Here is a 10,731-nt window from a genome sequence, read left to right on the forward strand (position 1 = left end):
TTCTCTGTGAGCACAAGACTAATTGGCCTAAGCCTACATGATCTAGACTTTCTCTGTGAGCACGAGACTAATTGGCCTAAGCAACCCGATTTCTTACGATGTTTGCCTAAAGACGACCCTAAAGTGAAAGACTGTCAAACTTTGCAACACCCACTTAGCAACCGTCGCAGAAGACCCGTTGCAACATTTGTTTCGCCGTTTTTCGAACTTTTATGATTTGCAGCGCACCGTAGCGTGGCTATTTCGTTTTTGGCGGATTTTGAAACGCCGCGTGCGGAAAGAGTCGATTCCGAATGGGCTGTTGACTCGTGAAGACATGGATGATGCCTGTTTTTCCATCATCAAAGCGGTACAGTGGCAAGTGTTTCCCGAAGTAATGTCGACGCTCATCAACCACAAAGACTTTAAGGAAGATGTGAACCTTTTTACCGAGCAGCAGTTGTCCAAGAATCCGATGCTTAAATGTGTCCAAGCGCTGAATCCTTACCTAGTTGATGGCTTGTTACGAGTGGGTGGCCGTCTACAAAAGGCATCTCTCCCATCGGAGGCCAAGCACTCGATCATTCTGCCAAATCGTCACCCGGTAACCGATTTACTCATCATGATGGTTCATGTGGAAGAAGGTCACATGGGAGCTTCACAAGTCGTTTCCACCCTGAACCGTCGGTACTGATATCCTGATTCTGATATCTTGAATTTTTGTACTGATTTAAATCATGATTTAAGCTTCTTTAAGAAAGGTTCTAGTTTGGAATAGCGAGTTTTACATACGATCATACAACGCAACACGACTGCAAATCTACATAACGATGAACCATGGTTGGAAGTCGGCATAGCGCCTTACAAAAGGGAGATTACTGAATTGAATTTTCGAGACGTGCAAGGTAGTTCGCGGTATGTGCTCAAAGGCCAGAATCTTCTAGATAGAACAATTCTAATGACGTGGAACGTGACGTCAGAGACATAGCTCTCTGGCGATACACATCCCAGAGATGTACTTGGACCGCAAAAGGTTAATCAACCGTACCAGATGCTGTGTAGCCAATGTGGTACGGTAGCCTTAAATAAAGGCAGGGTTATTATTATTAAGTAGGCTACCAGCAACCGATTTTAAAGCGGCGATAGGCTTTAACCTAGAAGGCTTCTGTGACATCAGCTTATCTACAGATTACAGTGACGAAATGATACACAGTTCTGAAGAAATCCATAGGCTTACCGGTACTTTAGGTTTGATTTAGGCTTACAAAGCTAACATAATGTGGTCAAAGCCAACATTTAGCTTATATGAGGCTTTATCATACAAAAAAATAACATTAAATAAGCCAATGAGGCGGTTAAAGTCAACATCAAGAGTATATATTAGGTTTTATCATACAAACCTAATACTTTTTTTATAACTGGTCATCTGGCAAAACCAAATATACGCCATATTTTAATAAACAAACAAAAACCTGACTTAAATTTCATTCTTAAAAATTTTGTTTGGTTGTCAGTTCCAGCCCTCCAAAATCAACTTCGAGTGTTTTACCTTGGTAATTTTAAAGCTATAAACACAAAAAGTTGTTTATCTAGAAAACTTGAAAATGGCGGATATTGGATTCTGCCAAATCACTGCAGAGCTGTCCTACCGATCAAATATACTGTACACAATCAGATCATCTCAAAATATGTCCGTGAATTTCATCTTTTGTTTTGCTAAGTTGTTCTTGCACTCCAATTCTTTTCCTAATTGCTTCATTTGTAATGTGTGTTTTTATATGATATTTTTAATATTTTTCTGTAGCACCAGAGTTGAAAAGCATTAATTTTTTTGTGAATTTCTTTGCTGCTACACTGTTAACTGAAAACTAGAGAATGAACCAACACAAAAGGACCCAAGCCAGGCAATCGGCAAACTCACACTACGCTGTTGGCAAGAGAGATGTGGTGCGTAACGACACGCGCTACACCACATTCTTCCCCGCCAAATAAACTTCGAAAAGAACCAAACAAGATGTTGACTCAGAAGCCATATCTTTCTGGTGACTTTCGAATTCTAGTAGAACTTCTCAAGATAGGTGTACTTTTGTCGGTAAACCCTTCATTAGTTGATGTGATCGAATTTGTAATATCACAAGTAAGCCTATTGTCTTCGCGAACGTCAGTAGTTAAATTCGAAGGAGCGTCTGTTGACGGCGTGTTATAATCGTTTCTTAGTATGTTATGGATTTCAGGTTCTTCCGGCACATTTAAGGTAAGATCCGTCGTTGTAGAACAGCGTTCTTCAACCATCAGTTCATCAACCTCAGTTTGAGGAGAGGGTGCCAAATCCGAAGTCGAAACAGTCGCCTCTCTTCCACTTTGATATCGTACACGGGCATAAGTAGGGTTCGCATTGAGTAATATTACTGGATCACAGGCAGGTTCACTTTTATTACGCACAAAGCGTCGCAGTAAAACTGTTTTACCGGAGTCCAAAAGCCACGAAGGCATTGCCATGCCATACATGGCTCGTCGTGCAAATGAGAATAACCTCTCGTGGGGTGTTTGATTAGTCGCGACACATAGCAATGACCTAATAGAATGTAAAGCCTGTGGAAGGACTTTCTCCCAATCGTCCTCCAGAACATGGTGCGTTTTCAAAAGAAGGTGGTTTATTTTTTTCCATACCATTTGATTTGTCCTTTCGCACAGTCCATTTCCTTGAGGATGGTAAGGTGGTGAGCAACTAGTAGCTATTCCACGCGTAGAAAATCGGCTAGTGAAAGCAGTTCCTCGATCGCTGTGGATGTAAGCAGGGAAACCAAACAGGCAAAATAAGTTAGTTAAACAATTAATGACGGACTCGGAAGACATTCTTTTGCATGGAAACACAAATGGGTAGCGACTATATTAGCGAAGTTATCCGAGGCACCTGAATCCAGAAGGACTTCAACTGGACGTCCATTTACCAAAGCGCCCACCACTGTGCGATGTAGGCAGATAGGAGCTCCAGCAAAATATAACGGGCCTCTGTGCCTGGAAAGCGTTGACGAGTAATGAAGAGAATCCGCGTTAGCAACTGGGTTTTCTGCAGCAGAAGCCAAGATATTGATGAACTTTTACTGCGACATACCTTGAAAAAATGCCCTAGCTTTCCACAGTTGTAGCTTTTCTGATTGTGTGCTGGACAGGACCAACGGTCATGGAGTGGTCCGTTACAAAAGTAACATGATTTTCTAGTTTGTATCTTGGACTTGGAAGTGGCTGCAGAAACGTCGTGATCCTTGTGCTCTGGACGTATGTTGTTACCTTCTTGCGCATAATTTGTCGTTGAGGCTATCAAAGTGTCTGCAGCTCTCCCCATGATGCAACATTGTTGTTGTGCTCTTTCTATACTGTCGCTCAGTTCCGAAGCACGTTGAACGTCTATGTTATTCTCTTCCAAAAGACGTTGGTGGATGACAAGAGACTGTAAGCAATTTATGAAAGAATCCCGAATAAGCAGCTCTTTATACGTTTGGGCAGAAACGTCCCCAAAAGTGAAGTCCTTAGAAAGTAGTTTCAGAAAGTTTTTAGCGCTCTAGGGTATTCCAAGACCGTTTCTCCACTGGCTTGCTTTCGGCTGATTAGTAAATGCCTGGCGTAGACATTTTTCTTCTTCTTCTTTACGTATGTTCTACTGAGAGTATCTACAATTGCATCATAGTCGTCAACTTCCTCGACATAGAGGTATACCTCTGGGGACAAGAAGCTACGTATTATTCGAGTTTTGTTGATATTAGGAGTTCCTTCCTGGCGAACCTCAAGTGTAGCGATGTAGTCAGTGACAGTCTGAAACCAGAACTTGAAAATGGTAGGAGCGTCAGCGGTGGTAGGATCAACTAAAAGGTTTTTAGGACGAGGAAAATGTCTGTCCATCTTTCTGATTCTTGCTTAAATAAGTTTATTAAATTGACATGACCTACATTGAAACCAACAAACTCATTTCAGTAAAGTAGACATTAATAAACTTAAAACGTGATTATCCTGCAATTGAAAACTAGCCTTAAAGAATGTTAACAGAAAGTATTAAATGACAAACTAAAACAAGACTCTACTTAAAGTGCCGATTGCACTGCTACACTGTTAACTGAAAACTAGAGAATGAACCAACACGAAAGAAGCCCAAGCCAGGCAATCGGAAAACTTACACTACACTGTTGGCAAGAGAGGTGTGGTGCGTGACGACACGCGCTACACCACATGTACTATTGTTCTCCTTCCAGCTTAATTTTTATTTTATTATTTTCATTGCTTTTTCGATCAGCATTGTATTTGTTTTCTTCAAATTGAATTTCATTCCGTATTTTTTACTGATTTCATTGATTTTGTCCATGCTTTCTTGCATTTTTCTTTTGTGTCGGCGAGAATGACAGTGTCATCTGCGTATCGTACGTTGCTTATTATTTGACCATTAAATTTTACTTCGTTTTTGTTTAGTATTGTTAATGTTTTCTTGATTATTGCTTCGCTGTACAAATGGAATAATATTGGTGAGAGTATGCAACCCTGCCGAACTCCTTTGAATATCGGGAAAATTTCTGTGAGACTGCTACCACTTCGAAATGCTGCTGTTTGTTTAAAATATATGTTTTTTATAAGTCTTCTTTCTAACAACAGGACATTAAATTTGTCAAGCAATTGTAGTAATTTGGGAATATTTTACCCAGTCAAATGCTTTGCTGTAATCTATGTATGCAATGCAAGTGTGTTTTCCTGTTTCTATTCTCCGTTCGCCAATCGTTCGTAGAAGGAAGATTGCATTTCTTGTTCCGAATCCTTTTTTATATCCCACTTGATTTTCATCAATTTGTTGTTGTATTATTGGGATTATTCTTTTTTTGCTAATGTGTAGCAGAATTTACTGGCGTGTGAAATCAGACTTATAGTCCTGTGCTCTTCACACGTTTTTGTTATTTTTGGTATTGGGATTAGATAGCCTACTTTCAGTAAAGTCATCCGGAATTTCACCACTATTATATATCTTGTTTATTAGTTTCGTCATGTTCTGCAATCTCCTAGTTGTTTCAGATTTTCCGCAGGAATTTCAACTATCCCATTTGATTCAGTATTTCTTCCGTCATCCACTGTTGCTTTTTCTCTAACAATTGCTTCCCGCATATCTTTTCAGCAACTTCTTTTATACAATTTTTCATCTTATTCCAGTCCGGTTCTAAACATTTCTTTGCAAGTTTATTGTCCAGTTCTTCTTTAAATTTTCTCGTTGTCTAGGATAGCCTACTCTAGCTTGTTGACGTCCCACAATGAACGCTTCTTTGTTTTCCTCAATGCTGTCAATTTTTTTTTTTTTGCACACCACCAGGTTATGATCAGAATCGCAGTCTGCACTTGTTCGTGCCTTTGCATTGATCATCCCATTCCTGTGTCGTTTACTCATTACAATGTAGTCTACTTGATTTTTTGCGATTCCGTCTGGCGATCTCTACGTGTAGACCAGTCGCGGAATGATTTAACCCGGCAAAAAAATAATATGAAGCTGAAATTTTGTGAGGATGTTCGATTGAAGCAGGGATATCTAAAGAAGGGGATACGAAGGCTTTTATTACGTCTGACAATAGAAGGGCTTTTGTTTATCAAAAATAATCTGTGTTTATCGTAAAATGACAATTGGCACCGATAGTAGTTTACTAAATCTTGTTATAATAACTTGCATTACGCTATTAACATCAGGCCTGGATATTCACACCATACTCGTGGTTGCTTGTTAATTCAACTACCCAATACTTGCTTTACATCTAGCCTCCTGCAAAGGCTTTGTTATAAAAAAACAGCTTACTGGTAACTTTTCAACGGTTTTGTAAACAAGTATTCTTTAAATATACTCTACGTAACATTTGCTAACGGTCTTCTGTAGCTCGTTGTACCAGCTGCACTATAAAACTTTCTACGATTTTAAAAAGAACCACATGTTTAAAGCACTACAAACTACCGCCCTGGTAGTGTTATGAGAATAAGGCAATTGCTGTGAGTCTTCATATCCCCTTCTCTAGATATCCCTGGATTGATGATGTGGAAGTGACCAAAAAAAGCTCCATGATTCCCATTTGGGAATAGTACGTTTTGGCCGTTTTTCTATAATGGCAGCAGCTCCCATAGATCAAAAATTCGAAATCGTCTAAAATTGATCTTTTATGCCTTATTAGAAAGATAATTTAATGCTGAGTCGCTTTCGCATAAGAACTATGGTAAAAAATACACACACACATGACGTTTTATACTTAGATTCATCTTTATTGACAAAAAGATTGATTGTCCAAGAAATACATCGTTGGAAAACATTGAACTGAAGAACTGTTTACCTCTTTATTTTCACATCCTTCACCATGTCAACCATTGCATGCTGTTACGCAACTGAGGTCATGCTTCTCACATAAACATCTCTTTGTAACACATTGATTGGCATTTGCATCTTATAACCTGCTGAACACACTCTGGAGAAACTTCATTGTCCGTCATTATTGGAGAATAGCACTCCTCTTTCTTTGACTCTATTTCTCTATCGCTAACAATTTCCGTATGGTTACTTGATGATGTGCACGAAGAGCATGGTAATAAGCTGCTCTGCTTGTTGGTGTCATTTTTTCTGGTTCCAACAAGCCTTTGGTTGCCATCTCCATATTATTATTTATTTGTGTCAGACAAAGCTGTCCATATCCAAAACAGAACGAAATAATACACAAACTGCAAATGCACAAAGGTCACCGAGAGCCACTTCGGATGTTATCAGTAAGAGCTCACTAAATATCTACTGTTTCAAATTTACATACAATGAGCGTTGGAAGAGTTGAAAGTATTCAGAACGATAAAAACAATCAGATGACATAAGGTCTGATATAAAGCGATTTGAGGAGTGTATGCAACAGTTAATAAACGAAAACATGTTTATCCTCAATAAAGCATCAAACGTTGTTATATTATTCATTACTTGATATTCACGAGCACTGACATAACGAGGCAAACTGTGCAATATTCTGAAAGAATTATTCTAAGCAACACGTAATCGTTTCATACTAGAATATCTAAACTTGTTCCACTACTGGGATGCGTAAAACGACATACAATAAGAACGAAATACCATGTTTTTTTTACAGCGGGTGAACATTTAGAAAAATTAGATTTTGCATTGTTTGTAGCACAGTAGGCCTACCTACTGAGAGCGTACTTGCCTTGAAATATGATTTTCATCTGATATCATCATATAATGAAAGGTATACATATGAAATAATAGCTTATTACAGAGATGTTTAAAAGACCAAAGAAATTATCTTGAATTGCCTCTCTTCTGCGTTAACTTATTTAAAGTGTTACACTCTTATGCAAAAATGCAATGTTTTTGAGATCGGTGCTAAATTGCTGATTTGTTAAAATACACGTGGTTCGTTAATTTTCTGTACTAGGGTAATTTAGAGTGATCTTCAGCGAGAAATATACATGTAGGGATTGTAGGCTATACAACAACTGACTTAGCCAATAGGCTACTTTTAAAACTAACTTGCGCTTCGTTAAGGTGTCAAATTTCTTTTCACCATACTGTACATTGCTACAAAGATTGGTTCTGCTAACATTACTGTTACGAACAATCGTTCTTCAAATGAAACGTCACATAACTTACGTCATGGAAATTGCTAAAAAATGAGCCGAGATTGCAACATACTTCATAAGACTTGCAAAACATTGCACAATTTCTTTGAACACCTGTTGATAATTGCATAACATTGCATATGGACTATTACATCACAGAAGCTGGCTACGTGCGTTTGAAATATCTCAAATCAGTTTCGTCATTTAGAATTGTCGTTTTGAAAAGTTGGTCGAATATTAAAAGTGTTTTGCTTGTGCTTACCAACTAGACAAAATTTCCGTATTTTATCTCAGTAATTTGTATTGTGGTGACAAGTTTTAGTGGCGTGCCGTGTTGCGTTCCAATTTCGACAGCCAGTGGCTATTTTTTGCAGAAATACAATTCTTGAAAAAGGACGTTTTCAGAAGAGTAGTGTCATCGCATACAGACGAACGGATCCGGGAATTTTATGTTACAACTTTCCCACGAAGATATTATGGTTTACCGCTGTAACCATAAAAAATAAAAGACGTTGTTTTGTAACTTGGTTTAGAAAAACTTAAAGCACAAACATAAAAGACGATCCTCTGGCTAGTGTTGGTATTGTTCCCGACAATTATTCACCAAATCAAACGTCATATAAAACCGTTATGGTCTACTTAACCTAGCTGGCATCTTACGTCATGGAAATTGCTAGAAAATGTCCAAATATTGCACCATCGGTCGTAAGACCTGATGAAATATTGCATCAGCCGCTTTGAACACCTGTTTGAATGACTTCATAATTGTCTTTCATTATTGCGTCACAATACTGCGTACGTGAGTTTGAGATATTGCAAATCATTCTGGTTATTCGTAAAATTGTTTGTTGGAAGTCAGTCGCATATTTAACTGTTTGCTTGGTGCTTGCTAGCTGGACAAATTTTCCGTCTTTTATCTAAGTAATCTGTTCTGTAGTGACAAGTTTTAGTGGTGTACGGCGTTGCATCCCAATTTCGACAGCTTTGAGGCTATTTTTACAGAAATACAATTCTCGAATAGAGGTTTCCTAAAGAGTGTTTCTTTTTCGGTCATTACATACAGACGAACGGATCCGGGAACTTTATGTTACAATTTTCCCACGAAGAGATTATGGTTTACCGCTGTGACCATAAAAAAATAAAAGATGTGTTTGTTGTCAGCTAGTGCAGAAGTACTTCAGAAGCACATAAAAAATAAAAGACGAGTTCTTGTCAGTTGGTAGGCCAAGAAGAAATTAAAGCAAAATAATAAAAGAAGATCTTGTTGGTTGGTAGTCTACAGAAGCAAAGAAAATTAAAGACATTTCTTCTCAGTTGGCACTGAAGAACTTCAAGTTAAAAATTAAAGGCGTTTCTTTGTTGGTTCTGAAGAAAAAACAACATTGACATTCATTTGAAGAAAAAGATTAAAGACAATCGATCTGTGCTTGAAGATTCAAGTGAACGAATCCAAGCAAGTTTTGTGGAACTTTAGGACTTCATTCATATACCCTTACATCTTATTGTGCATTTAAATTCTTTTTTGTATTTTTACGGTCTTTGCAGTTAAGTTTTTTATAACTTAATTTTGTGTGTTTGTGTAACTTAATTTTTTTAATTGTTAAATTTAGCCCCAACATTTAATATGCCTACACTCGGTGGCGACAGGGATTCGACCGCCGTCGACTCGACTGAGTTTAAGCCTGATGATGTTCTTTGCGGTCGGGCAGGCCATTCTGGGGAGCGACCCAGTAACGATGAGGCTAAGTCAGTTCGAGAGGCCTGGCATCTTAGAAGGGATATTTTGACTCAAATTGGGGAACTTTCTGTGGCCCTAGGTTCTTCAATTGAGTGATAAGCAGGAACTGTTAATTTTTAGATCTAAGTTCTCTACTTTGGAAGAGGATTTACGGCATTTCCATGCTCTTTTGACTGAAATTAAGACTAAAATTTTTAACTCTGCATTCTTGGCAGAACTTCGTGATAGGGTAGACCCCGAATTTAACTCGTTAAAAAATAACTTTGAACAAAAAGTAAGTGAGTTCTCAGATATGTTGGATGCTGACATACATCCTGAGGATAGTGCCTCAAATGTAAGCACTAGGATGTCTACGAGTTCGTCTCGGATAGTGGCACAAATTAACCTACAGCTAAGACGAGAGGAGCTCCAGATACAAGCTGACGCCGAAGCAAGAGTTGCTGAGGCCATGGCGAGAGCTGAGGCCATTAGAGCTGAGGCTGCCTTGAGAGCTGAGGCCAAAGCAAGAGGTGCTGAAGCCATAAGAGCTGAGGCTGCCGCGAGAGCTGAGGCCGAAGCGAGAGCTGCTGAGGCCGTACGAGCAGAGGCCGCCGCGAGAGCTGAGGCCGAAGCGAGAGCTGCTGAGGCCGCCGCGAGAGCCGAAGCGAGAGCTGCTGAGTTCGCACTCAAAGACGCTCAGTTGAGGGCTGAACAACGTAAAGAGGTAGTTTTAGCTGAATATCGTTCAGAGTTGGGCTCCCGAAGTAGTTCTAAGAAGGCCTCTTCTAGCCATTCCAGAAATGAACATCAATCGCGGTTTAATTTACATAACCTTTTCCAGACGCCTGTTCAATCCGTAAGTGGACCAGTACAATCCACATGTTTTCAAGCTGTTTCAGGAGGTCTCGGGGCCGCAGCTAAGGATCTTCCGAAGGATCTAAAGCCAAGGCCAGCGAATTTTAGCCGAACTCCTCCCCCAGAGCGTACAGGTCACGGGGCCGCCATCAGAAGTAATGTTTTGCCCCCTTCACAGTTTTCTGTGCCGCTAGTTTTTGATCGCCTAGCTACACGTAATTTGAATGGTTGTGAGAGGCGTATCGCGTCTCCTGATTTTAATGTGTGTGAGGATCGTGATCGGGCTGTGCATGTGACTGAGCCCACTCAGCCCCTTAAGGGATATAGCTTGTCTTATCCTGCTAAATCGAGTTCTTAACAACAGGATTGCTTTTTTGAATACCAAAATAGTAGGACGTTTTTCGATAAGGCGCCTTGATTGGTTACGATGGTAATAATATGCCATTTATCTTCTTTAAAAATCGTATTACGGCCTTAATGGCAGCTTCGCCTTTTAAAGGAACTCATTTGACTTTGTTACAAGCAGCTTGTGTTAGAACAGCCGCGCAAACGATTGC

Source organism: Aplidium turbinatum, chromosome 7, assembly GCF_918807975.1.
Source record: "Aplidium turbinatum chromosome 7, kaAplTurb1.1, whole genome shotgun sequence".
Classification (NCBI taxonomy): domain Eukaryota; kingdom Metazoa; phylum Chordata; class Ascidiacea; order Aplousobranchia; family Polyclinidae; genus Aplidium; species Aplidium turbinatum.